Source organism: Aythya ferina (assembly GCF_964211825.1).
Source record: "Aythya ferina genome assembly, chromosome: Z".
Lineage (NCBI taxonomy): Eukaryota > Metazoa > Chordata > Aves > Anseriformes > Anatidae > Aythya > Aythya ferina.
In genome coordinates, this window is record NC_140299.1 from 60,281,622 (window position 1) to 60,305,209 (window position 23,588).

The following is a 23,588-nucleotide window of genomic DNA, read 5'->3' on the forward strand; positions in this document are numbered from 1 at the left end:
TACATTTCAAACCAAAAAGGAGTCCGTAAAGGATTATCAAAGCATTATGCCACGTAGGTGGAAATATTTTATGCATGCAGATGGTCTATGGTATTTGGCTTGCTATTACAGTGAAAACAGGTAGTTACATAATGATATCTTACATAAACATGTTTCTTTTTGATAATTTACAGTTGTTTTTGCTTGTTTTCTTTCGCTGTTATGCATCAGTTGAAAAGTACATTTGAGCAACTGGTCATTTTAGTCAGAGAGTAAGTTCTGCCATACTAAATGAAGCATTCGGTACTTAGGAAATCTTTTCTGAAGGTGCTAAAAAATTGAAAAGCTATTATACTATGTCTCAAGGCAGCTTACTATTTCCTAACAGGTATGTTGTATAAAGCCTGGACTCCAAAAAGCATGATATGAATCATTCTAAAAATAGTTTGCTGAAGGTTCTTTTTAGATATATATAGAAACCCCTTCCTGTAGCAGCTACCTATAATCCATTGTTTGACATGGATTATATTGTATGGATATGTCTGTAACACACTGATGATGACAAGTATCTTATTCTGAGTTGTTAACATATGCTGGCATCAGAAAAATTTTGGGGTAATTATGGCACCTGCTTCCCTGCAATTCCAAGCAGTCTTTGGAATATTTTAAAAATTAAAGCTGTATTTATATTTCCTCTTTACAGACTAGTGAATCACTCTACACTTCAGCAATAATATAGCTATGGTCTTCTCATTCTTTCTTTCATGCGAGGGGCAAAACTTAGGTTTAAAAATAATAATAATAAATATAGAGGTGTTGTAAATTTGCAAATGACAAAATGTAGACTGTGTCATTTAAGCCAGTCCCTTGATTTCTGTGGTTCCGGTGCTTGCACAGAAAAAGCCTTTCTGCCTCAAGAGTTACTGTGTTTTCTTGCAGTACGTAGTAAAGTAAAGAGCTGTAAATTCTTACACAAGAGTTTCCGTCTCTGTTGGTGGGATGTTTCTGTCTCTGTTGGTGGGAAGACAGAAAGGAAGAAATGAAATTGTGTGGTCTAGCCACCAAGGGGAAATGTTCTAAGAACAATGTAGCACAACCACATTGTGCTGTGTATCAAAGACATTAAATCAACCTTTCTTAGCAGTTTGGCAACACTACGAAAGGAGAAACACCTCCACCTTTGCTGAGAGAGACAGGCTGCTGAGGGGACAGGACAGTGAAATAATATTTCTTTCCAAAGAATGAGATAATAGTAGAAGAAAAGTTAGATTACAGACTCCAACATCTCCAAACCTACAACTGTAAAATTTACTCTATATAATTTATTTCAAATAATTTTTCATCTACCACACATGTTCCTTTTCTCTCCAGCTTCATAGAAGGTTTATGGAGATGCAACATGATACACAGAGACCCAAATCTCCTATATGTAAAGGAAATCTTCATTCAAAATTTGTTTAAGGTGATTTTACTGAGGAGATCTCAAGCTTTTCTATTGATGTATCCTGTATCTCTGCAGCACCTGATGCAAGCTAGAAACCAAGTCAGATATCAGCCCTCCACCGCTATTCTGCTTTTGGGAGTTTGTTGCCACTTCATTTGTTATCCCACCTCTGTGGGGAAGTGTGTGAATATCTTCTCAAAGTGGTATTTTTGGTTCTTTCCATTACAATATTTTAAAATATAAAGAAGCAGGATTTTTTTTTTTTTGTAACTTTTCTTTTTTCTCACATTGATAACCATTTTCAATATTGTTATTATATTTAAATGTATGCCATTTCTGCATCCTCCTCTGACTTCATGTGTGACGGTCTGGGTCTCTTTATACTATATATATATGAAGTTATACCTTTTTATTCCACTTAACATCCATTATTCTTTAGGCATTCAAACTTCCTTATGATTGCCTGTATTTTGGTTTACCATACATTAGTAAGTATGTGTTACAGACCCTTCCATTTTTTTCAATAAAAGTGCAAGAATGCCATAAGCATGTCCATTTGCTTAATGGAGTTTTGTAAGATTTTTATAATACTATGAAGCTAATTGGTTGCTGTAGCAATTGATAGAAAATAACATTCATCTGATTAACTGTCTTTTTTTTTTTTTCTCCCCACAAAGTCACTGTAATAGCAATTCCCACTAGTTCAGATTATCTCTAATTTATATGTTGCTATTTCAATGTACTGGGTTAAATTATATATATATGTAGTCTTTTATACACATTTCTGCGCTCATCCACTGTTGACAATGCTTAAAATACGCCCTTAAAAACACCCTGAAAATTCTAATCCTGTGAAGACTTCGAAGACTATATTTTTTTCCATAAGACACATTTCTTCAGAAATGAACAACAAAAGTAACAATTCAATTTATTTTTGTATAATGACATTCATACACAGTTTCATAAAATGCCTCCGAAACACAAGAGTAATAGCAAGATAAGACCTTGCAGAACTGACAACAGTGACTCTAGCGTAGGCAGAAAGTGACAGTGAAGTGGACTGCTAGATTAGAAAGAAATGGAAGTTAAATTATAAAAGAGGTAAATGTTGTGTAATTGAGTCATCTGAGTTATATTACCATCAGAAGAAAGTAATGAAACTTGAGAAGGTGAGTGTGGTCTGTATTACTTGAACATGAACAGAGAGGTGAGGGAGAGATTAAAAACAGGAAGTGACAAAGGGGAATACAGCCAATATAGGAGAAAACAGAAAACAAAGAGTAGTTCTATGTAGCTGTGGGAGAACCAAGAGGAGACCAATATGAGGAAAGTAGATGGGGAAATTCTGTAAATAAGAAGGGAAACTTGCATTTGTTGTAGTAAAGTCTGGAGGCCCCCCCTGTGAGGCATTATTATTTTCTGAAGAAGGATCTGGCCTCAACATAATGAACTCTGTAAAATTAGGGATTAATATCTTGGGTGGAGAAGGAAAGCAACTACTGAGATACCATTTTAACCCTGTGATGAGAAAGGATTGTCTTTCTTAAAGCAACTGTTTTCAAGCATTTAGGACAGAGGAAGAAAAGAAGGTGAACAGACGATGGTCACAATCACAGCTGTAATCCATACAAGAAAGTCTGAGAAAATATTGGCTGGATTAGGAAAACAGGGGTAACATGGATAATAGCATAACCTCATCTAGGTTATCTATCATAGTATCGTAGAATCATTAAGGCTGGAAAAGACCTCCAAGATCATCTGGTCCAACCGTCCCCCTACCACCAATGTCGCCCACTACACCATGTCCCTAAGCACCAGGTCCAACCTCTCCTTAAACACCCCCAGGGATGGTGACACCACCATCTCCCTGGGCAACCCGTCCCAGTGCCTGACTGCTCTTTCTGAGAAGAAATGTCTCCTCATTTCCAGCTGGAACCTCCTCTGGCACAACTTGAGGCCATTCCCTCTAGTTACCTGTAAGAAGAGGCCGACCCCCAGGTCAACCATCACCCCCAGATGCTTTTTCTTTGCCCAGCTTTCTAGCCACTCTGCCCCAAGCCTGTAGCATTGCATGGGGTTGTTGTGACCAAAGTGTAGGACCCGGCCTCTGCCTATCAACCCATCCTGATCAGGTCCCTCTGCAGAGCCTTCCTACCCTCTGGCAGATCCTACCCTTCCCCCCAGCTTGGTGTCTATCTACTGAGGGTGCACTCAATTCTCTCATCCAAATCATCAATAAAGATAGTAATAAGGATGGGTGCCAACACCAATCCCTGGGGAACAGGGAGTACTTAGTTTTCCTCTATTCTGTCTTTGCTGACTGATGCAGTCTGCGCCACACTGTCTGGTTCTGCCTTTGGGGAAACTGAGCTCTGATAGAAGGTTCTCAGCAAATGCTGACATTCCTCTTATTCTCTCTCGTTGGCTCCAGAAAGGCACCATGCTAGCTCTCTTGTCCTCTCCTTAGCTTCTGTGGTCATCTTATTTAAGAAGAGACAGTAAGAGGTGCACACAGAGCTGTTTCTCTAGCTCCACACAGAGTTTTTAGTCACTGCTCCGCAGATTCTGCTGACCAGAGTTTGCTGTGGCTGAACTGGTAGTTGTAGCAGTGCCGTTCAAATGATAATGGGCCCACACACTAGTAAAACTTCATGCATTACAACACTGCTACAATAACAGAGGGGCAAAATTATCAGAAATGTACAGGGGCATAGCAAGAAGAGCTTTGAAAGCTCATGAAGTTCACTAAGGAAAAATGAATTATTACAACTCAGGAGAATGTATGTTAGAAGGAAGGAGAAACACCATCCATGTTCAAGATGGGAGCTACAGAATTAAGAAATGGGACTTTCCAAACTGGGGGAGCTGGCCGGGCCTCTACTATTTGAGGAGGGATTTGCAGTAAAGATCGATGCTCTGTCCATGTAGTTGCAGGAGGAAAAGGAGGAAGAGGTGGAGATGAAAAATTACTTTGTGTATAAACCCATTTTGGATAGAAGTCATTACCATTTGTTTTATTTATTTATTTATTTTATCTAGAATATTGCTACTGGTGCTTCATAGATCTTACATGTCTTTTCTTTTGGATATGTGGCTTTTTCTTTTCAAAACTGAGTTTGGGTTTCTCTGAGAGATGAAGAGGGGTTTTCAAATCTACATACATATTTATATTTTCACATATATGAAGTTATTGTGGCTTGATTTGCATAACTGAAATCCAGCCTGTTCATTTCAAAAAGTTGAATTTGTCTAAATGGATTTATATGAATTCATGAAATAAGAAAAAGAAAAAAACATTCTGTTTCAAAATAATCTCAAAGTATAACAGAATGGATGATTATATTTAGATCTCATTACTTCTTGGTACTTGTAACATACCCCTAAAATTTGTGTGCAATACTTTGCAAATATAATAGCTTTCCAGAACTAGATTGTAATCTCTTTAATTATGTGAATACTTTCACTGATTTATATGAGATGCTTCATATAAATAACCATTAAACAATGTACGTCTATTCCCCGTGCTCACATTCTAGCTTGTAGTTTTATAAGGTTACAGTAGTGCAAAGTGCTTGATATTAAATCCTTACTGACAAATGAGGAGTAGGTTTATTTTATTGACCAAATTGCAATGTGTGCAGATGAATAAAAATATGACTTAGTGGGTTCCATGTCATGTGTGTATAGGAGCAGGAAGAATTTATGCAATTTTGTATGGGGGATGCGGTGTACTGAACAAGTTTATGAATCCTCATCAAGTGGAAATGAACATGAATTATGAGCTTCTCTATAAAGAACTGCTATTTGCAGTAGTAAAAATGGACAGCTTTTCTGGCTATGTGAGTTTCATCTCCTTTTCTTTGGAGAGTTGGGGAGATGGAAGGGACTGCAGAGCTGCCATTGAATGGAGACCTAGACAGGCTGGAGAAACTGGCCAAGATGAACCTCATGATATTCAAACATTCAGCTCAGAGTCCTGAACCTTAGAAGGAAGAACATCATGTGTCAATATAGATCACTGTTACCTTGAGCTGTATTACCAAGATCACAGAGGGAGGGATTATCTCCCTTTCCACAGCATTCTTGAGACCAGTGTGTACTGCATCCAGTTCTGGGTGCCCAAATGCAAGAAAAGGTCAAGTATAGTGAGTCCAATGGATAGCCACCAAGATTATTAGTAGATGGAGCAGGTGCTGTATAAGAAGAGGCCAAAGAAATTGGGCTCACTCAGCATCAAGAACAGGTTTGGGGGAGACTAAAGAACCAACACTGACAAAGAGATAGTTGAGAAGATGGAGCAAGGATCTTCACAGCAGTGCATGGCAGGAAGATAAGATGCAATGGACATAAATAAGAACAATAGAGGCCCTGACTAGATGTAAGGAAAACCTTTTTCCCTGTGAAGACATTTAAGCAGTACCACAGATTGCCCAGAGAGATTGTGTGTTCTATCCTTAGAGATTTTCCAGACACAGCTGCACAAAGCCCTGGACAACCACTCTGACCTCAGAGCTGCTGTGAGCAAGCATTTGGACTGGAGATCTCCTGAACTCCCTTCCAGCCTGAATTATTTTGTTGTTTTGTGATTATTGATGGCACCCATATGGCCATTGACCTGCTAAGTATGGGAATTGAGCAAGATTGTACTTGCACCCCAGGGAATCCCTGTGAGGGAATTAGCAGTTCTTTCTTGCTTGATTTTTGCCATAAAGAAGGAAATAGATTACCCAGCAACTTCACTCCACTGTTTATCATATGTGAGAGACAAGGTGTGAGAGACATCAATACATTGATTAATAGCCACAGCCTTGTTATGCTTGTGTTACAGCTTACTCTTTAAGAGGAAGAAAAACTGGCAGGTGAGAGGGAAAGCCTTGCATGTCTCCTTACAGGGTAAAAAGACAGAGAGGTATGCTGTTTCTCAAAAACCTCTTAATGTTATAAGAATCAAGGAGAGCCAGCCTTGTTGCTGAGTCTGAGAAACATATAAAACAAGGGAATCAGTATGGCTAGAGAAAAGATCGTAAGCCTGTGTGCATTCTTAGCCCAAGTTTGTAGAACTTCGACCAGCAATATGAAAGCAATTTGTGTTCCCATTTCCTTTTATCCTGTTTATACTCAACATCAGATAAGATGTTTGACTCAAGACTCCATTATATTTCGGTCCCATTTACCTTGCATCGTGCACAGAGAAGTGGGTGAAGATACATGTAGGATGACAGTAAACTAAAAATACCATGGCGACAGGAAAATTTATACAAAACAAGTTAAGGAATCAGAAAGTAATTTTAGAATCATTAAGCTTGCAGTGACTGTGCATTCTTGAAATGTGATTTTTTGTTATGCCAGAGTTCAAGTTCTTTTACTGCACATGACCATGTTTTGTGGGGCTTTCTTGACAGCTCAGATGAATGGCATGGCAACTTTGCGATAAAAAAGTGGAGTTCGGTGGATCTACCCCAGCAGTGAAAGGATGCAATGTAACTACAGAACATATGGCTTGAAAAGGCATCAGTATTTACTTTTAGTGGCTGATGTTTCTTCCTGATGCTCATCTGTATCACTAACCTCTTGGCTGTTTACAAGCAGTTCAGAATTTGGAAGGCAGGTGGCTACTTACATAAAACCCTGAACTAGTGTTTAAGTACTTAACTCTCCTTGAATTCTCTCTCTCAAAATTACAGGGTTTCCAGATCTGGTGTCTAGTTTGTCTAGAAGGAGGAGTTTGACTGAGGATCTTCTCTTCTGGAGAAAGTGGTTTGGAGAAGATGGATAGGAATATTAGTTGACTGAGTTGTCAGGTAAAGGTTACAGCTAGAAAACTTCTAATCACATTTCATCCATCCAGCTATTCTTATTTATTCATAGAGGCCATACCCAGGAAGACTATTTATCCTTCTCTCACTTTTGTGTGTGTGTGTGTGTGTCTGTTTGTGTATGTTATTACCATGAAGACTGTTTTAAAGGATAACTGAGAAATGAAGCTTTTTTTTTCAATCTTCCCCAAAGTAATTTAAGATTCTAGTCTCACTAGGAAGTGAATCTCCTACACTGAACACCTGTGCTCTTCACTGAGCAGGCACATACATTTCCCAGAGCTCGACATGTTCTTCAGGGAACATGGCTGGCCAAATCCAACAGGCATGAGTGGCTGGAGCACCTGAGCAACGTGTATGTGGAATATACATGAACAAGCTCATCACAGCCAACAGAGTTTTGTCTCGTTAACAGGCATTATGATAAAATAGCTTAAAACAATTGCAATATACATACAAACAGGAGTTAACAATGTCAAGAAGGTGACTGTGGTAGGCCTATGTCAAGGCTCAGCTGCAATGCTAAAGAGTTCTTAATCAGTTCAGTGTCAGCAGCTACTGTAGTGGGGCTGTTTGAAAGAGCATGCACTTTCTGCTTACTATATGTTTTGTTAGCAAAGTTCCCATTCCAACAAATAGATTGCATTGAAAATGACATTGTTATTAACAAAAATCCTGCTTGATGCTGTCTTCAAAACTGGATAAAACATGACTGGGCACAAATAAAAATATGCTCTCTAGTGTATTTAGGAGAGTGAAGAACAGTCTGGCAGCATACTAGCAAGCAGAGTAAGAAACCTATTAATTTAGTTCTGATCAATTTTGCCCTCTCAAGTTAAATGTGATTCTTGCTCCACTGGAGCATTTCCTGGAAAGAAGGAAGTTAATACAACACACTGTGCCAGAAAGAAAGTTATACTGAAATGAGCAGAAAATGGTTTAGCAGTAATCTAGTTCCTTAATGATTTTTATTTAAAAATTAGAATAATCAATTTAAGGAAGATCTCTCCCCATTTTCTTTTATTATAGTTAATGGCTAAGTTAGATATGTTATTTATTCATTCTAAATAAAATGTCTAAAGACCACTACATGAATAAAATTATACAAAAAAGAACTGATTAATTTTGCACCTCTTCCCGCTTTCATAATCTTTGTCAAGTGAATGGAATAATTTTGCCATTTATGTTTCTTATTACAGTATTTGTCATTAGAATGAGGTGTCAGGAAGCATTTGGACTGTCTCACATTTTATGAATTAAAATAGTGTGCCATGCTGTTGTGACCTTTTTAATATTCTGCATTTTTCTCTACTCCTTGGTGTTCCTCTCTCTCTCTGCATATCTCCTAAATTCTATGATGGGAAATGTGAAATGACAAAGTATGCAGATGCACAGGGAACAAAACAGTATATCTCATGAAACTACTTTTAAAGGTGTCCATGTACTGTGGTATCACAAGCTGTAGACCCTGCAATGAAACAAGATTGCAGATATTGAAACACGTAATTAAGGAATAGAATTCATTGCCATAAGATATGAAGGATACATAGAAGTTTTTTTCAAAGTTGCTACATAAATCATGCCTGTAGCACAATTAAAAATGATAGCCAACAAACATTGAGAAAGTTAAAAACTTGCATTCTTTGAGGTTTAAATTAGTATCTGACTACTAGATGTTAGGATGAAACCTTTGGGGAGGTAATTTATTTCACACAGGCTCAGTAGAAGACTCTTTTGCACTGAATTACCTTGTGCTTGCCAATCTTGGAGACAAAATTAGGTGTTTGAACTGCAGTTTTAACACACATTTATGGCTAGCAAAAACATAGAACCTATCACTGCATCTGAGTCAAACTGCATACAATCACTGTCCCTCTGTGACACTGTTAAGAGGAAAAAGATCTGAACAAAAACATAATCAATTACACAATTGCTAACAAGATTTCTTTAATTTGTATATGATTTAAAATGCAGCCTGAAAACTGACAATATGACTGCTGACTGCTTGTCTCACTCATCCCTTTCTTCACAGATGGATAGTGATAGAAAACTGGTTGCAGAGATCACAAGTATACTTAATAAAATTTAAAGCTTCCTGATTAAAGAAAAAAAATTAGCTGTCTGACAGCAAGATGCTCTAGCAAATCCTGAACGCTTTCATCCATAGGCTTAGAATGGGCTTTTTCTACAGAATGGGTATAGGATGAGATACAGCTTTAACATTTCAAAGGAAATGCAAATAACAGTAAAACAACAAGTATTGTATTGCTGTACTGAGGGTATTCTCAGGGTATTCTTGCTGTCATGACAGCAGAGCACAGCAAATGACAGGAGCTTGGCTAACTGTGGACATGGACATGGACAGGACCGGCTGACAAGAGAAGGGAGGAGTGGATCAGAGCAGTGCATTGGACTCTCTGTCACAGGAGAAAATGGAGGTAGGAGCCTGGAGGACTGCCGAGTACATTGATGCTATCCTCCCCTCTTTGCAGATAAACAGTTTGTAATTTGTAAAAACAAATCAGAGTTTGCATACCTGTACAAATTCACCTTCTCCCTCTGCTGAATCTTTTCTAATTTCCAAACATTCTGTTTCATAGCAGATGCACCAAAATCAGACCAAAGAACTAGCAATATTTTTATTTAAAATAAATTGATACCTTTTAAAAGACTGAGAATTTAAAATTAAATGCAAAAATATGACAAAGTTGAGGCCTGAAACTTCTACAACCTTGAATAAATCATTATATGCTACCTCTATGACCTTACTCAAATTGAATATTAAGGATCCATAACTATATAAAGAATCAGCAAGCTAGGAAACATGTAATTTCTAAATTCGCCTCAAGCTCTGTGGCTATATCCCAGCATAGTACATTGCTCAAGTACCTATGTTATTTTCAGTCTTTTCAGCATTGCAAATTATCTACTTGTTTCATGCAGAAAAAAAAAAAAATCTTTTTCAATCCTTATATGTAGAAAACACTTTGCCAATACTTTTGCTGTAGTGAACTATTTCAAAGTTAATACTTCTCTCTCTGTCTGTCTCTCTCATTTTCCATGTAGAGAAGTTCTTCATAACTTGAGTTAGGCTGGAAACAGAATAAGCCAAAATTCTGGTTTTCTACTTCTGGACAATTAAAGAACAGCCACTGTAGACAGGTCTGTCTGTCTACACTCTTGTTGCAAGGTCACACTGCTCACTCCTGCTCAGTTTGCCCACCAGCTCCTTCTACAGAACTGCTCCCTAGCCAGCTGCATCTGCTGTTGTTGCAGAACACAAGTGCAAAACTCGGCTTGTTTCTTCATTGATCTCCATGAGCTTCTTTTTGGCCCTCTTCCTAGCCCACAGTTTGGATAATACAATGCTATGGGATACTGCATAGAAAGTCAATATAAATTACATCAATGTATCTCCAACTGTACAGAGTGCTGCCATTTCATCACAAGAAGTAATCAGGCCAGTAAAGAACAGATTTCCACACATAGATCTACATTCCTATATTTTTCCATATTCTTCTACTTACCTTCTTGAAGATGTGTTTAACATCTGGGTGGTTTTTTGTCCTTTATTTTATTTTATTTTATTTTATTTTATTTTATTTTATTTTATTTTATTTTATTTTATTTTCCTGGTCATTGCTCATTTTTCAATCCTCTCACTTTGAAAATATACCATTTTCCATTGGCTTTAGAAGAATTTAAAATGTATCTTGGTACATTTCATTTGAATTCCTATTTCTGTCAAAATGTATAGTGACCCAAATTTAGTGTAAAAAGCCTGAATGTAATAAGAAAAGGCAATAATAAAGAACATACAAATGTAATAAATGTAGATGATTTGTTGAACATTTTCTAGAATAGTAACAATTAAAAAAATAAAATAATGTGAACAAATATCAATGAAGCTATGGAGTATTTAATTAAATAATAGTAGGTTTAAGGTGTAAATTTTAGAAAAGGAAGAAACTATATAAGCATAAAGGTTCAATTTTCTCAGAAGTCAGTATGTTTTAATGCTTATATGAGTCAATGAGAATGAATAAGTAGTCAGGAAAATATTTAAAGGGAAAATATGGAAATTAATTACGTAAAAGTTTTTTTTGTTTGCTCTTACCAATCTGCTTACAATAAGTGATTTCAAGTAAGCATCTGTCCCGGTCTTTTTAGCTGAAGATAATTTCTCTGTAATTTTCTTTATCACCACTTCTTATGTTTGTTTGTATCTTTTCGTTTCTCCATCTGCAGTTTCTCATTGTAATGTTGTCCAGAGTAATGGCCATGTCCTTGTGAGTTAATACGGTTAATTTAGACTTAAGAAGTACAAGTGGCTCATTTTTCCCCTTCAGTGTGCATTACTGCTGCATTTATCATCACTGAATTCCCTCTGTCATTTCCAGTCTACTTCATGAGTCTCTGTAAAACTCCTTGTGGTCTTTTCTGACACAACTAAATAAATCAATGAATCAGTTAAACAAAACCAGAACGTAATATAGCTATTTGTATTTTTTTTTTTTTTTTTTTTTTTTTTAACTTAAACCATTTCCTTCCTAGCTTTTACCCTGGGTAGTGATTTATCTCTTTTTTTTTTTTTTTTTTTTTTTTTTTTTTTTTTTTTCTTTTAATGTATCTGCTTTTATTTTGATATCTGAGAGATTTTCTTAATTTACTTTTTAAAAGTTAAGTACGTTACATGGTTCATTTTTCTGTTCATTTTAATATACCCCTTTGATTTCAATAGATTGCTGAAAAATGTGTTCCATTAATCAGCTTGTTCTTACATCATGATCTTCCTGCACTTTTGATACTCTGTTATTAAAGTTTATTAAAACTATTTACGTGCTGCCTATATACTGTGTACCTATGTATAAATATGAGTTTCTATATTCGACCAAAGACTAACTTTGTTTCTACTGTTACTTCATCATTATGTGTGTATCAGAGATAGTACTGACTCAACACTTTTGGAAATTTTATTGGGTACTCTTAAATGTGATCATAATCAATTAACTTACTTTAACACAGATGGTTTATGTAGCTCTAGGTCTGGAAAGGATCATAGAATCACAGAATGGTTTGGGTTGGAAGGGACCTTCAAGACCATCTAGTTCCAACCCTGCTGACACCTCCCACTAGAGCAGGTTGCTCAAAGCCCCATCCAGCCTCGCCTTGAGCACTTCCAGGGATGGGGCATCCACAGCTTCTCTGTTCTGGTGCCTCACCACTCTCAGAGTAAAGATTTTTTTCTTTATATCTAATCTAAACCCTTTTTCAGTTTAACACGGTTACTGCTTGTTTTGCCAAAACACTCCCTAACAAAGAGCCCTTCCCCAGCTTTCCCACAGGCCCCCTTTAGGTACTGGAAGGATGCCATAAGGTATTCCTGGAGCCTTCTCTTCTGCAGGCTGAAAAACCCGAACTCCCTCAGCCTATGGAGAGGTGTACCAGTCCCACGACCATCCTCATGGCCTTCCTCAGAACCAACTCTAACAGGTCTATGCCCTTGTACTGGGGGCCCCAGAGCTGAACACAGCACTCCAGGTCGGGTTTTAAAAGGGCAGAGTACAAGGGGACAATCACTTCCCTCGCTCTGCTGACCATGCTAATTTTGATGCAGCCCAGGTTGCTATGGTTGGCTTTCTGGGCTGCAAGCACACATTGCCAGCTCATGTTGAGCTTCTCATCCACCAACACCCTCAGGGCTATTCACAATCCATTCTGTGACCAGCCTGTATTTGTGCTTGGGATTGCCCTGACCAGGTGCAAGACCTTACACTTGGCCTTGTTAAAACTCATGATTGTATGGGTCCACCTCTGAAGCCTGTCCAGGTCCCTCTGAATGGCATCTCTTCCCTTCAACTTGCTGACCACACCATTCAGTTTGGTGGTATCAGAAAGGGATGAGTTTGCCTGTTCCTACACTCCCTATTGTACTGGGTTTGATCAACCCACGACACTATAATTTGTAGTGACTGACACAGAGGTTCTCCAGTCAAGCTTGGCATGGTTCGATTTTTTGCAACCCAATTTCAGGTTATCTGAAATTTGAGGTTTAGTACATTTTAACTTAATTATAAATTGTAGAGCATTACTGCTACAAACATTAGTGAAAGTAATATTGTGATAATTTATGTAGCCAGAATTTGACATGGTCCTATTACTTACAGGTAGGGAAAACTTGACTAAACTGATCATTATAAATTAATGTGGATCCTAACTTTAGACTAGCTTTATACTCTTTGATCTATATATGCTTGTATGTATATCTATATATATTTTCATACTTATGAAAAAAGTTTTTCTATGTCTTCATTACATTTTAAATAACATTTGAAGTCAAGGTATTTATCTATTATTTTTGCATCCTTTCACTTAGCCAAAATTAGCTACAGGTAAAAATTGAGAAAGCTTTGTTGTAGCCAGATACTTGCAATTATGATAGCTGCAGCTCCACCTGGTAGGTTAGCTGTGGCTCCACCTGGAACCCTACTGCATAAACTCCTTTGGTTGTAATTCTTCCCAGAAAAGCATTCTCAATCACATCCACATGTATCCAAGTTTCCCAATGGGAATCATTACACAAAAAAGAATTTTTGCTCTTTCCACTTATATTCAATCTACAGTTAAGCTATATCCAGCTGAGACCAATGGCAGCAATTAACATCTCCCCATATAAAAATATATTACAACATATTATATCATTTTATGCTGAGATAGTTAATACCTTGAATGAAAAATCCACGAACCTGTTTCCTGAAAACATCATCAGGAGAGCGTATCTCTTGATGCTCAAATATTCCTCATGATTTACTGAGAGATTATCACCCAGGTATTCAAGTGGTCCTAAAAGAGTCTTAAAGCAAGATTTTGGATGCTTGTTAGGTCATTTCCAGAGTACACATCAGTACATACCAGTGAGACAGACAGAATTAGGAGTTGATTCAGTTGGATTTACCCATGCCTTTGTAAAGCACGGGCTGAAAAAGAAAGTTAATAGTACTCCTCACTAGCACAATTAAACAAAAGAGAATAGAAACTCTGCAAGGGAACTAGAAAGTCCCTGATCCTCATTAGTGAGCTTTTAAAATAGTCCAGCACTCTTCATGCTGTGTGTCTGCTGAGAATGATTTCCCCATTTCTCATTATGTATGAATGCCACTGCACTGTGCAGCTCCAGTGCACAGTTGATTAATAAGGTTAGAATTAGAAACTGAGAGCTTTCCTTTTCTTAGCATCTACTGCAGCTTTCCCTTAGCAAGATTTTCTTTTCAGATTTTCTAGGATCTGAAAAATAGAACTTACTGAAATAGGATTTATGTATTTTATCATGTAAGGTGTTGAGCACTGTGTGGTATTTTATAGTTTTTTTACAAACATTAAATATTAGTTTTAAATCCTTTACACTATATTCTATTAAACAGCACCAAATATTTTAGAAAGAAAAACATTGTTTGTCTGGAGATACATTTATTTTAATAGATAATCAATGTATATTCAGAAACCGTTTTGTTTTCAGAAGGATGTCTTGGCTTTATCTGAATTAGAAAAAAAAAACAACAATATTTTTCAAGTGTTAGAATATCATCAACTGAATGAACAAGAATGAATTTCTTTTGCATGCAGTGATTACAACTGCAAATTTCAAATCAATTCCAAAATTATTTTACCTGGTTACAAATTACACAAATTTCTTCCCACTATTACAGCCAAGATTTTGCATTCTTTGTCCACTATATTTTTAAGAGCATATTTTATGAGCATATTAGGTTTTCGTTATCTCTTCCAAATAAAATACTGTACCACTGATTACAGAGATCTTTTTTTTTTTTTTTTTCCAGATTACTTGATTTTTGTTTGTTTGTTTGTTTGTTTTTTTCTCCTGAGATTATCCAATTTTCAATTCTGTGATACTAACTATATCAGCTTATTAAAGTAGCTGGTCTGGAACTTCCTGTAGTTTCATCTGAAAATACCTAAGGCTTTCAGTTTGAAAATAAAATCATGAAAAACAAACTGAAAACTGTAATAGTCCCCACCAGGCTGTCATGAGAAAAAAAGTGGAGAGAGAAATGAAAAGAACTGTATCCACCTTCAGCATTAAAATAACCTGTGCTGAAAGCATAGTTGGAGGAATCACAGACTCACAAAAATGTTGGTTGGAGGGTACCTACAGATGTCATTAGTTCTCTTTTCTGCTTGAAGTAGGATTATAGGAACATAAAAATGGGTGACACAGCTAAGCGTTGAGAAATTTAAGGATGGTACCAACACTCCTTCCAGTGCTACATTGTTCTCCTATTGAAGAAGTTCAACTTTATGCCCGATCTGAACTTCCAAGCTGAAATAGGGCTGTTGCCCCTTATCTTTCTTTCTGCTTCTACAGAGAATAATTTGTTTTGTCATCTTTAAAACACTTGCTCAGGTACTTGTAGGAAGACATTAAATAGCCTCTTTACCTCCTTTTTGCCTGACTAAGCAAGCCCAGTTCTCACTACTGTTCCTCCAATGCCACATGTTGTTAGGCATCTCTGTAGACCTCCAAAGGATTCCTTCCAATTTCTCAAAATCCTGCTTGTAGATGGGACCCTAAACTGGACACTGTATTCTAGGCACAGTCTCACCTTAACCACATGGAAGATAACTTGATCTACTGGATCAAACTGGTCCAGGATTAAAGTGCACTGTAGGCACATACTCTGCTGTAACCCCCAGCCACAGAATCACAGAATGGCTGAGGTTGGAAGAGAACTCTGAAGATCATCTAGTCCAACCACCCTGCAAAGCAGGATCACCTAGAGCACATTGTGCAGAATGGCATCCAGGCAGGTTTTGAATATCTCCAGAGAAGGAGACTTCACAGCCTCTCTGGGCAACCTGTTCCAGTGCTCTGTCACTGTCACAGTAAAAAAGTGCCCTCTCATTTTGAGCCAGAACCTCCTGTGCATCAGTTTGTGCCCACTGCCTCTCATCCTGCTGCTGGACACAACTGAAGAGACTGGTTTGATCCACCCTTCCTTCAGATATTCGTACACATTGATGAGGTCTTCCCTCAGTCTTCTCTTTTCCAGGCTAAACAGGCCCAGTTCTCTCAGCCTGTCCTCATGTGATTGGTGCTCCAGTCCCCGAATCATCTTTGTAGCCTTCCTCTGGACTTTCTCCAGGAGCTGCATGTCCCTCTTGTACTGAGGAGCCCAGAACTGGACAGAATACTCCAGATGTGGCCCCACCAGGGCTGAGTAGAGGGAGAGGACCACCTCCCTAGAACTGCTGGCAATACTCTTCTGAATGCAGACCAGGTCCTTTCCAGCAAAGCTGCTACTCGGCCAGTTGGTTCCCCATCTTCATTGATGGAAGAGGTTTTTCAGCCCAAGATGCAGATCTTTGCTTTTCTTGTGGTAGAAGCAATCCCTTGTTGGTCTATTCTTTAAAATTCTCAGGTCTCTTTGGAATGTGACACCACTGTTTGGTGTGCCAGCCACTTTGGATTTAGCATTATCTACAAATTTGCTGCAGATGAGTACTGTCCCATTACCCAGGTCCCTGATGGAGTTATTGAACAATACACACCTCAGTAATCCCGGATGAGTAGGTATTCTAGCCAGACATCAAACTATTGATTACTTCCTAGAGATCCTGGCTGTCCAGACAGTTTTCAGTCCATCTGACAACTGTTTATCCTGTCTATTTCAACTCAGCTTCCAAATGAGAATGCTGTGGAATGCAGTATCAAAAGCCTTACCAAACTGAATCCATGTTACATCCACCACCCTTCCCTCATCCACGTGGCCAGTCATTGTAGAAAGTAGTCAAGCTGATCAAGCTCAATTTTCCTTTGGTAAATCCATATTGACTTTTTCTGATTGTCTTCTTGTGCTTGTCAAAGTAAATTTATAGAATACATCTTTATGATTTTTGGAGAAACAGTGACGTGAGAAGACATTTGCAGATGACCAAGTTAACTTTCAGTTTCTGACAGATGAAAATAGAACCCACCTTGCAATGAAAAACTCCTGCATTATATCAGTTGTTCCCATAGATATGAGTTACTACAGTAGTTGGGAGGCTGGCAATGAAGATTCACTACTGAACTTTGCAACTGATCTTTGGACTGTATAAGGACATGTTGCATTAATAATGTAGCAAAGTAAGTGTTAGTCAGAGTAGTCAAATCATTACAAAGTTATAATAATAATAATAATAATAATAATAATAATAATAATAATAATAATAATAAAGTGGCTGGAATCAGCTGCAGAGACATATTACAGAAGCTATATCTTGCACAAATGCTGCAGTACAGCCTGGGGTCTGGGCCACTGGTCAACTCCCTGAATCATTTTCTTTGCTACTTCATTTATTATGCCTTTAAAATACATAATTCATCTTAATGCATATTCCATATGCTATAGCCACAGCTATATATTCCCTGGTTGTCTCTAAAATTAACTGGTTAAACCAGGTGGTCTACAGTTGTTATTAAAGTATAACAAGTGTGAAGAGTAAATTATTTTGCAACATCAACATCTTGCAGGTTTTAGATAGATACAGAGCATCAAAGGGAAAAGAGCATGATGCAGAACATGCTTTGCTTTATAGCATTCTTGATGGCATATCAGCCACCATTTTCTGTAACATTAGTAAGAGTATATCTGAAATTTCAGAATAGCAGGAAAACAGACCTCTATGCTGTTGAATAATTCAAGTTTCTGATTTACGTAAATCTGTTTGTAGAATTTGACATGTATTGGCTTATCAGAAAATGGTAAGTCAGGAAGTTATTTCTGAAATTAGTCACAAAGCCAAGCAAGAAACAAAGTAAAAACTATCCTTTCCACTGAATCTAATCTGAGACATGCATAACATGTATATCTTTTCAGACTTTTCTGGTTATTAATAGCTTCTTCTAATGATGCTAATAAAATATTTTTCTCATTTTAATTTATTCATTCTGTTCAGCCTTAAGACTCGATCCACAATTACGAAAACTACTGGGAATTGGGAATTTAAGAAGCAGGTAGGCCTTTTTTTTTTTTTTTTTTTCTTTCCCCCTTTCTGCACCTACATGATGAAAGCATGAAAAAATTAAGACGTACTAGTTAAAAAACTTTATGGGAATATCGATTGCCTCATTTTTCTAACTATACATAACAATTTGTTTTTATCATGTCAGTTCAAAATATAAACTATTAGGATATTAGATAAGTACATTATATTACATGAATTGTTTAAAGTTGTCTTTCCAATTGTGAATAAAATACCAAAATATTTCTTCAAGTATTTTTTCTAATTCCATCTCATTTACTATGTTTCCATAATTTCTGTAGATACAGACATCAACAAAGAAAAGTTAAGTACTTCATCAGAAAAGTAGAGAAGAATGATTTTCTAATTAATAAAACAAAAACATTTAAAGGTAGGTAAAATTTATGTCAAATTGTATAGCTGCTTAGACAAATATGATGGATCCTTTTTGATGGTAAAAGGTTTCATATTGACTGTAAAGTCGCTATTAGCTGTAAACAACTTGTACAATGATTTTACCAGCTAATGAGAATCAATCTTCTTTTGTAAAAGTAACCAAAAATTACTCATGAAAAAAAGAAAATAAGTTTTGTTGAAACAATATTTCATGCTTAATGATTTAAATTATGATTATAATGATTTAAGTTCCTTTACCCTCTTTCTTTCCTTGCAAGATTTGTATTACAAGTATGGGGAGCCATAAATGCTGAATATATGTAATTTCTTACTCCAGAAGGGTTTCCTGTGGACTACATAAAGAACTTAATATACTCCAAATTTAAAATGACTAGTTATTGTTGTGACCAAGAGAAAACACAGCTAAAGAAAATGTTTTGTCTCCTGGACTCAGCACACACTGAAGAAGTTTCCTGCTTTCAAAAGTGAACACCTAAGCAGAACAAGAAAAAGGTCAGTAGCAAAGAGTAACATGGATGTGTTACCAACTCCTGCCCTTCTTTTGTTGGTATCACTTGGACAAACCCACAAAAAGACACTGTACAATAATGGAATTCACCATTTCTTGCTCCCCTCCATTCTCCCCCCTCCACCCCCCCCCCCTTTTTTTTTTCCTTTTGTTATTCATTTCAGTTGAATTCCTTGCTGCCTTTTTAAGATGACTTACATTTTGGCTGACAGCTCAATCCAGCTCTTCAAAAGAAATCTGTTGGCATCACAGATATTCTCAAAATATTCCATCCTATTCTACAGGAAATTCAAAGGTTATTTTTCCTTACTGTTGCAAGCAATCCTCTGAACTTTCCGACTTGCCAGGTGACCAGATTCCATCTAAGCAGCTTATGACTGCATTTGTCAGAATTAAAATCACCTTGGATGTGCCTTTCATTCCAGGTGGTAAGCTAGGTCTTAGCTTTCCCTCAGGGTAAACACATTGTCTTGACTTCTGCTCAGCAAGAGGTAACAGATGCAATTTTTTGGCTTGCAGTGTGTAGCTACGTACAGCAAAATGTGAATGGAGTAAACCAAATGTATGTAGATTATTATTATTATTATTTTAACAGGGGTGGCCTGTGCAGATATTCAGAATTGAGACCACCGGGAATTAGTAATGTCAGGCACATATTGCTCAGAGGTAAGGGCTGGACATGTTTGAGGTACCAGAAATTACTGAGATGTGTGCATAAGGAGTAACAGACATTTTCCAAGGAATGACAGAGAAGGGAACTGATGCAAACTCCGCAGGCTTTGGTGCAAACAGAGTTGTTTGGAGACATAGCAATCCCCAGAACAGCTCATGAAAACACAGAGGCTGGGCTCTTCATACACCTTCTGCAACCCAGTCCCAGCAAAATCCCTCCAAAAAGCCTACTGCACAAATGTCAGGCACAAGATCTCATCCACCTTCAATTTCCATTTCACTGTAAGGTGAAAATAGCTGTAAGTATTTGACTTTTCAGAGATGCTTTACTTTCCCTGGCATTGATTAAGTAACTATGTGTTACAGTATATATTTAATTTCTCAGAGTAAATTTACTGCAGGCTATTATTGACTGTGTGCTATTTGGGTCCTTTGCCTTTAGCTTGCTATTTCCTTCCTGGGCTAGAGACCCATTAAAAATCTTTGCTGTAGTTAAAACGAGGTGTTAACCCATAACATTTGCTTCATATGCATCAGTTTACAATGTCTGATGTGTAACTGGGCAAAGGTAAAGTACAGTTGTTTTAACCTACAACTGTGACACCTTGTTACTACTGATGAGAGCAATTGGTCTTTAAGTCCTCTCATTTTAATGTCCACCCCTATATTTTGTCTAACCTTTCCATTTAACACTATTTACATCTACTTCACATATGGATTTAAAAATGTTTAAATTATATTTATTTACAGATATTCTCACCCAGCTACTCTGTAGACCAAAGAGAAAATGGAAAAAGATTTAAAAATTTTCTAACATATGCTCAAGATCATGATGGAAATTTTATGTCATGGACACACTTGGATACTTTCACATTTACTTTTCCCTCCTGAATCAAAGGTTACAAACTGCAAAGGAAGACAAGTACCAATTTAAATTTTAAACTCTGGTTACACTGAAAGTACATCAATCGTTCCTGCCCCTCTCTTGTCCCCCCAAGCCCCCTGAAATGCTCATCTGATCCTACATGGTCCTGCATACAGCCATATAGATTTCAATAGTTTGGCTGCAAAACACATCAAAGAAGCTCACGTTTCCATTTGCCTCTTTTATTTAGTGCACAGTGAACTTGTTGATATTTTCATTATGTGCTTAATTCTCCACTGTGTCATGTCCCTTTGGTATCTGATTAGTCAGGGTGTTTTAACAGTACCTTGCCCTTAGCTGTGGATGTTCATTAACAGTACCTCAACGTTTGATTGTATAGCCATTACATGTGCAATAGACCCTCAGTACAACACAAAAAGCACTTATAAAGTACATTATTCTAGGTAAGTCCAACTGAGACAGCAGTACAAGCAGTCCCTAAATCATACTGACACAAGTCCAGTTATCCATAACATGACATTAAATTAATGTTTAAACGCAGAATGGATATTTAGGTGGACAACCTGATAGACAAGTACTTTAATTTCATTAAATCTGTAAAATCAATGGAGAAATATAGCTATGGGATTACAGGCTCAACTACAAGACAACATTTTATATGATTTTACTTTTTACAATGCATTGTTGAAATCATATATAGCCTTATCCAGTACAAAGTAGGATATAAGAAAGGCACATTCATTTCACAGGATTACTTTATTATTTTTGTTATAAGTTTCAATGCTATAATATGTTAAAAATATAAAACTGAGAAGTGGATGATTGCTTTATATTACAATGTAGCCCCTTTTACGTGTTCAGAAACAAATATGATAATTTTGTTCTCCCTGTAAAAACAGTGGATAAGACAAGTCCACTAATAATACGGGTTTTATCTAAGTCATTTATTTGATTTGATTACTTTTTTTTTTTTTTTTCAGTTTTCTGGAGCATTTAACAGATTTTGCATAGAAGGAAAAGGTTTGTGCAAATTTGTCTCAAATTTTGTACAGAAATGTATCACAGAATCACAGAATTGTAGGGGTGGAAGGGGCCTCTGGAGATCATTGGGTCCTTATGTTATATTATACCCTATGGGTCTTTATAATTAACAAATCTACTCTCAAATACTCTGCTTTTAATTCATAAAATTAAAAAGATCAGAATACTTCAGAATAATATCCATATAAAGAATGTTTAAAAAGAAGTAAAAGCAATACTGTATGTCAAAAATTTTCACTTAGAGCCATTCAAAAATAAATAAGCCAGGACTGTTTACTAATCATATTTTCATAATTTGAGTTAAAAAATTGAAGCTTGAAGCACATGCCTGCTCCTTTATCATTATAAACAAACAAACAAACAAATAAATAAATATCTCAAAAGAATTGCAGAAGGATGCATGTTATTTCTTAACCAGAAAAAAACATGTGGTCCTAAGTTCAGGTACTGGTATAAATAACATTGTTCAGATCTCCTCATCAATTTATCATTTTTATAAGTGATTTAAAATTTAAACACACCTGTACACATGGATTGTAACTAAAGCTATGGTGTCCAATTAGTAATATCATTAGTAGCTGATGATTTCAGTCAATGGATATGAAATAAAATATTTTACCCCTTGTTATTTCTACCTAGCTATATCTCTATCTATCAGGCAACACAAGCTGCATATGTGACGGGTGTTGTTAGTCAGATATTAGTATCAATCAGCTCTTCACACTTAGAAATATAGCTGGCACTGACATGAATACTGGGTTCACAATCACTTTTATTTGTTGTGCAGTTGAATTTTAGTGTAGTTGAAATTCAGTGCAAAAAATATAATTTAATAGAAGTAGAGAAATTGTTTCATGCTTATTTTGGATCAGTCATTAAGTATACTTAATTTCTGCTTATTTTCAGTCTTTTTTTTTTTTTGTTACTATGATCAGTCATGACTGTAGTCAGGTAAACACAGGCAAAATCTGAAGTAGAGTTTATATGCATTAATAAAAATGCAATGACTAATTTTTAACTGAAACAATACTACATGGCTTGTGTGGGTAATACATGTGTTTATATATAAAGCAAGCAAGTCAGACAGATCTTTTGTATGCAGATGATAACATTTTGTAAAAGATATATCACAAGAAATGTTGGGTACATTCTTATTCTGAACATCATACACCAAAACATATTAAATAGATTTAACTAATTTACAGAGTGTACTAATTCGTCAACTCTAGAAATTTAAAGATGAACTTCCTGAATTAGACTGACTTGACAATCCAACTGACTTGACTACCCATTGTTTGACCAACAGTACTACAGTTGTGGAGGCTGGAGAGGTAGGGGGGGAGTGGGGAAGTTGGGGGGGTGAGGAGCCTGTACTGAAGCAATTTGCTCCTGGGGCATGGATGGCCCCCGTGGCATGGAGCCGTGTGGGAGCAGTGCTTGAAGAGCTGCTGCCTGTGGGCAGCCCCCGCAGGCTCAGTTGGAGAAGGACGGCGTCCCTGGGAGGGACCCCATGGGGAGCAGGGGCAGAGAGGGACTGTGAGGGAGCGGAGGAGACGAAGTGTCAGGGACTGACCACAGCCCCCATTCCCTGTTCCCCTGCACTGGTTGGGGAGAGGACATAGAAGAGTGTGGATGGAGGGGAAGGTGTTTTTAGCTTTTTTGTTTTGTTTTGCTTTGCTTCTCACTGCTCTAGCTTGTTAATAATAGGTAATAAATTACATTAATGTCTCTATGCTGAGTCTGTTTTGCATGTGACAATAATTGTTGAGTGATCCCCCTGTCCTTATCTCAACTCTTGAGCTC

At 37.0% G+C, this 23,588-nt stretch overlaps 1 long non-coding RNA gene across 1 annotated transcript; it reads left to right on the plus strand.

Annotated features, from left to right (window-relative positions):
• The first annotated feature begins 18,199 nt into the window (after nucleotides 1-18,199).
• Nucleotides 18,200-19,103, plus strand: LOC311427372. Its single transcript, XR_014687328.1, has 3 exons — nucleotides 18,200-18,253; nucleotides 18,564-18,652; nucleotides 18,995-19,103. It is a non-coding gene; the product is annotated as an uncharacterized lncRNA (long non-coding RNA).
• Nucleotides 19,104-23,588: the final 4,485 nt, after the last annotated feature.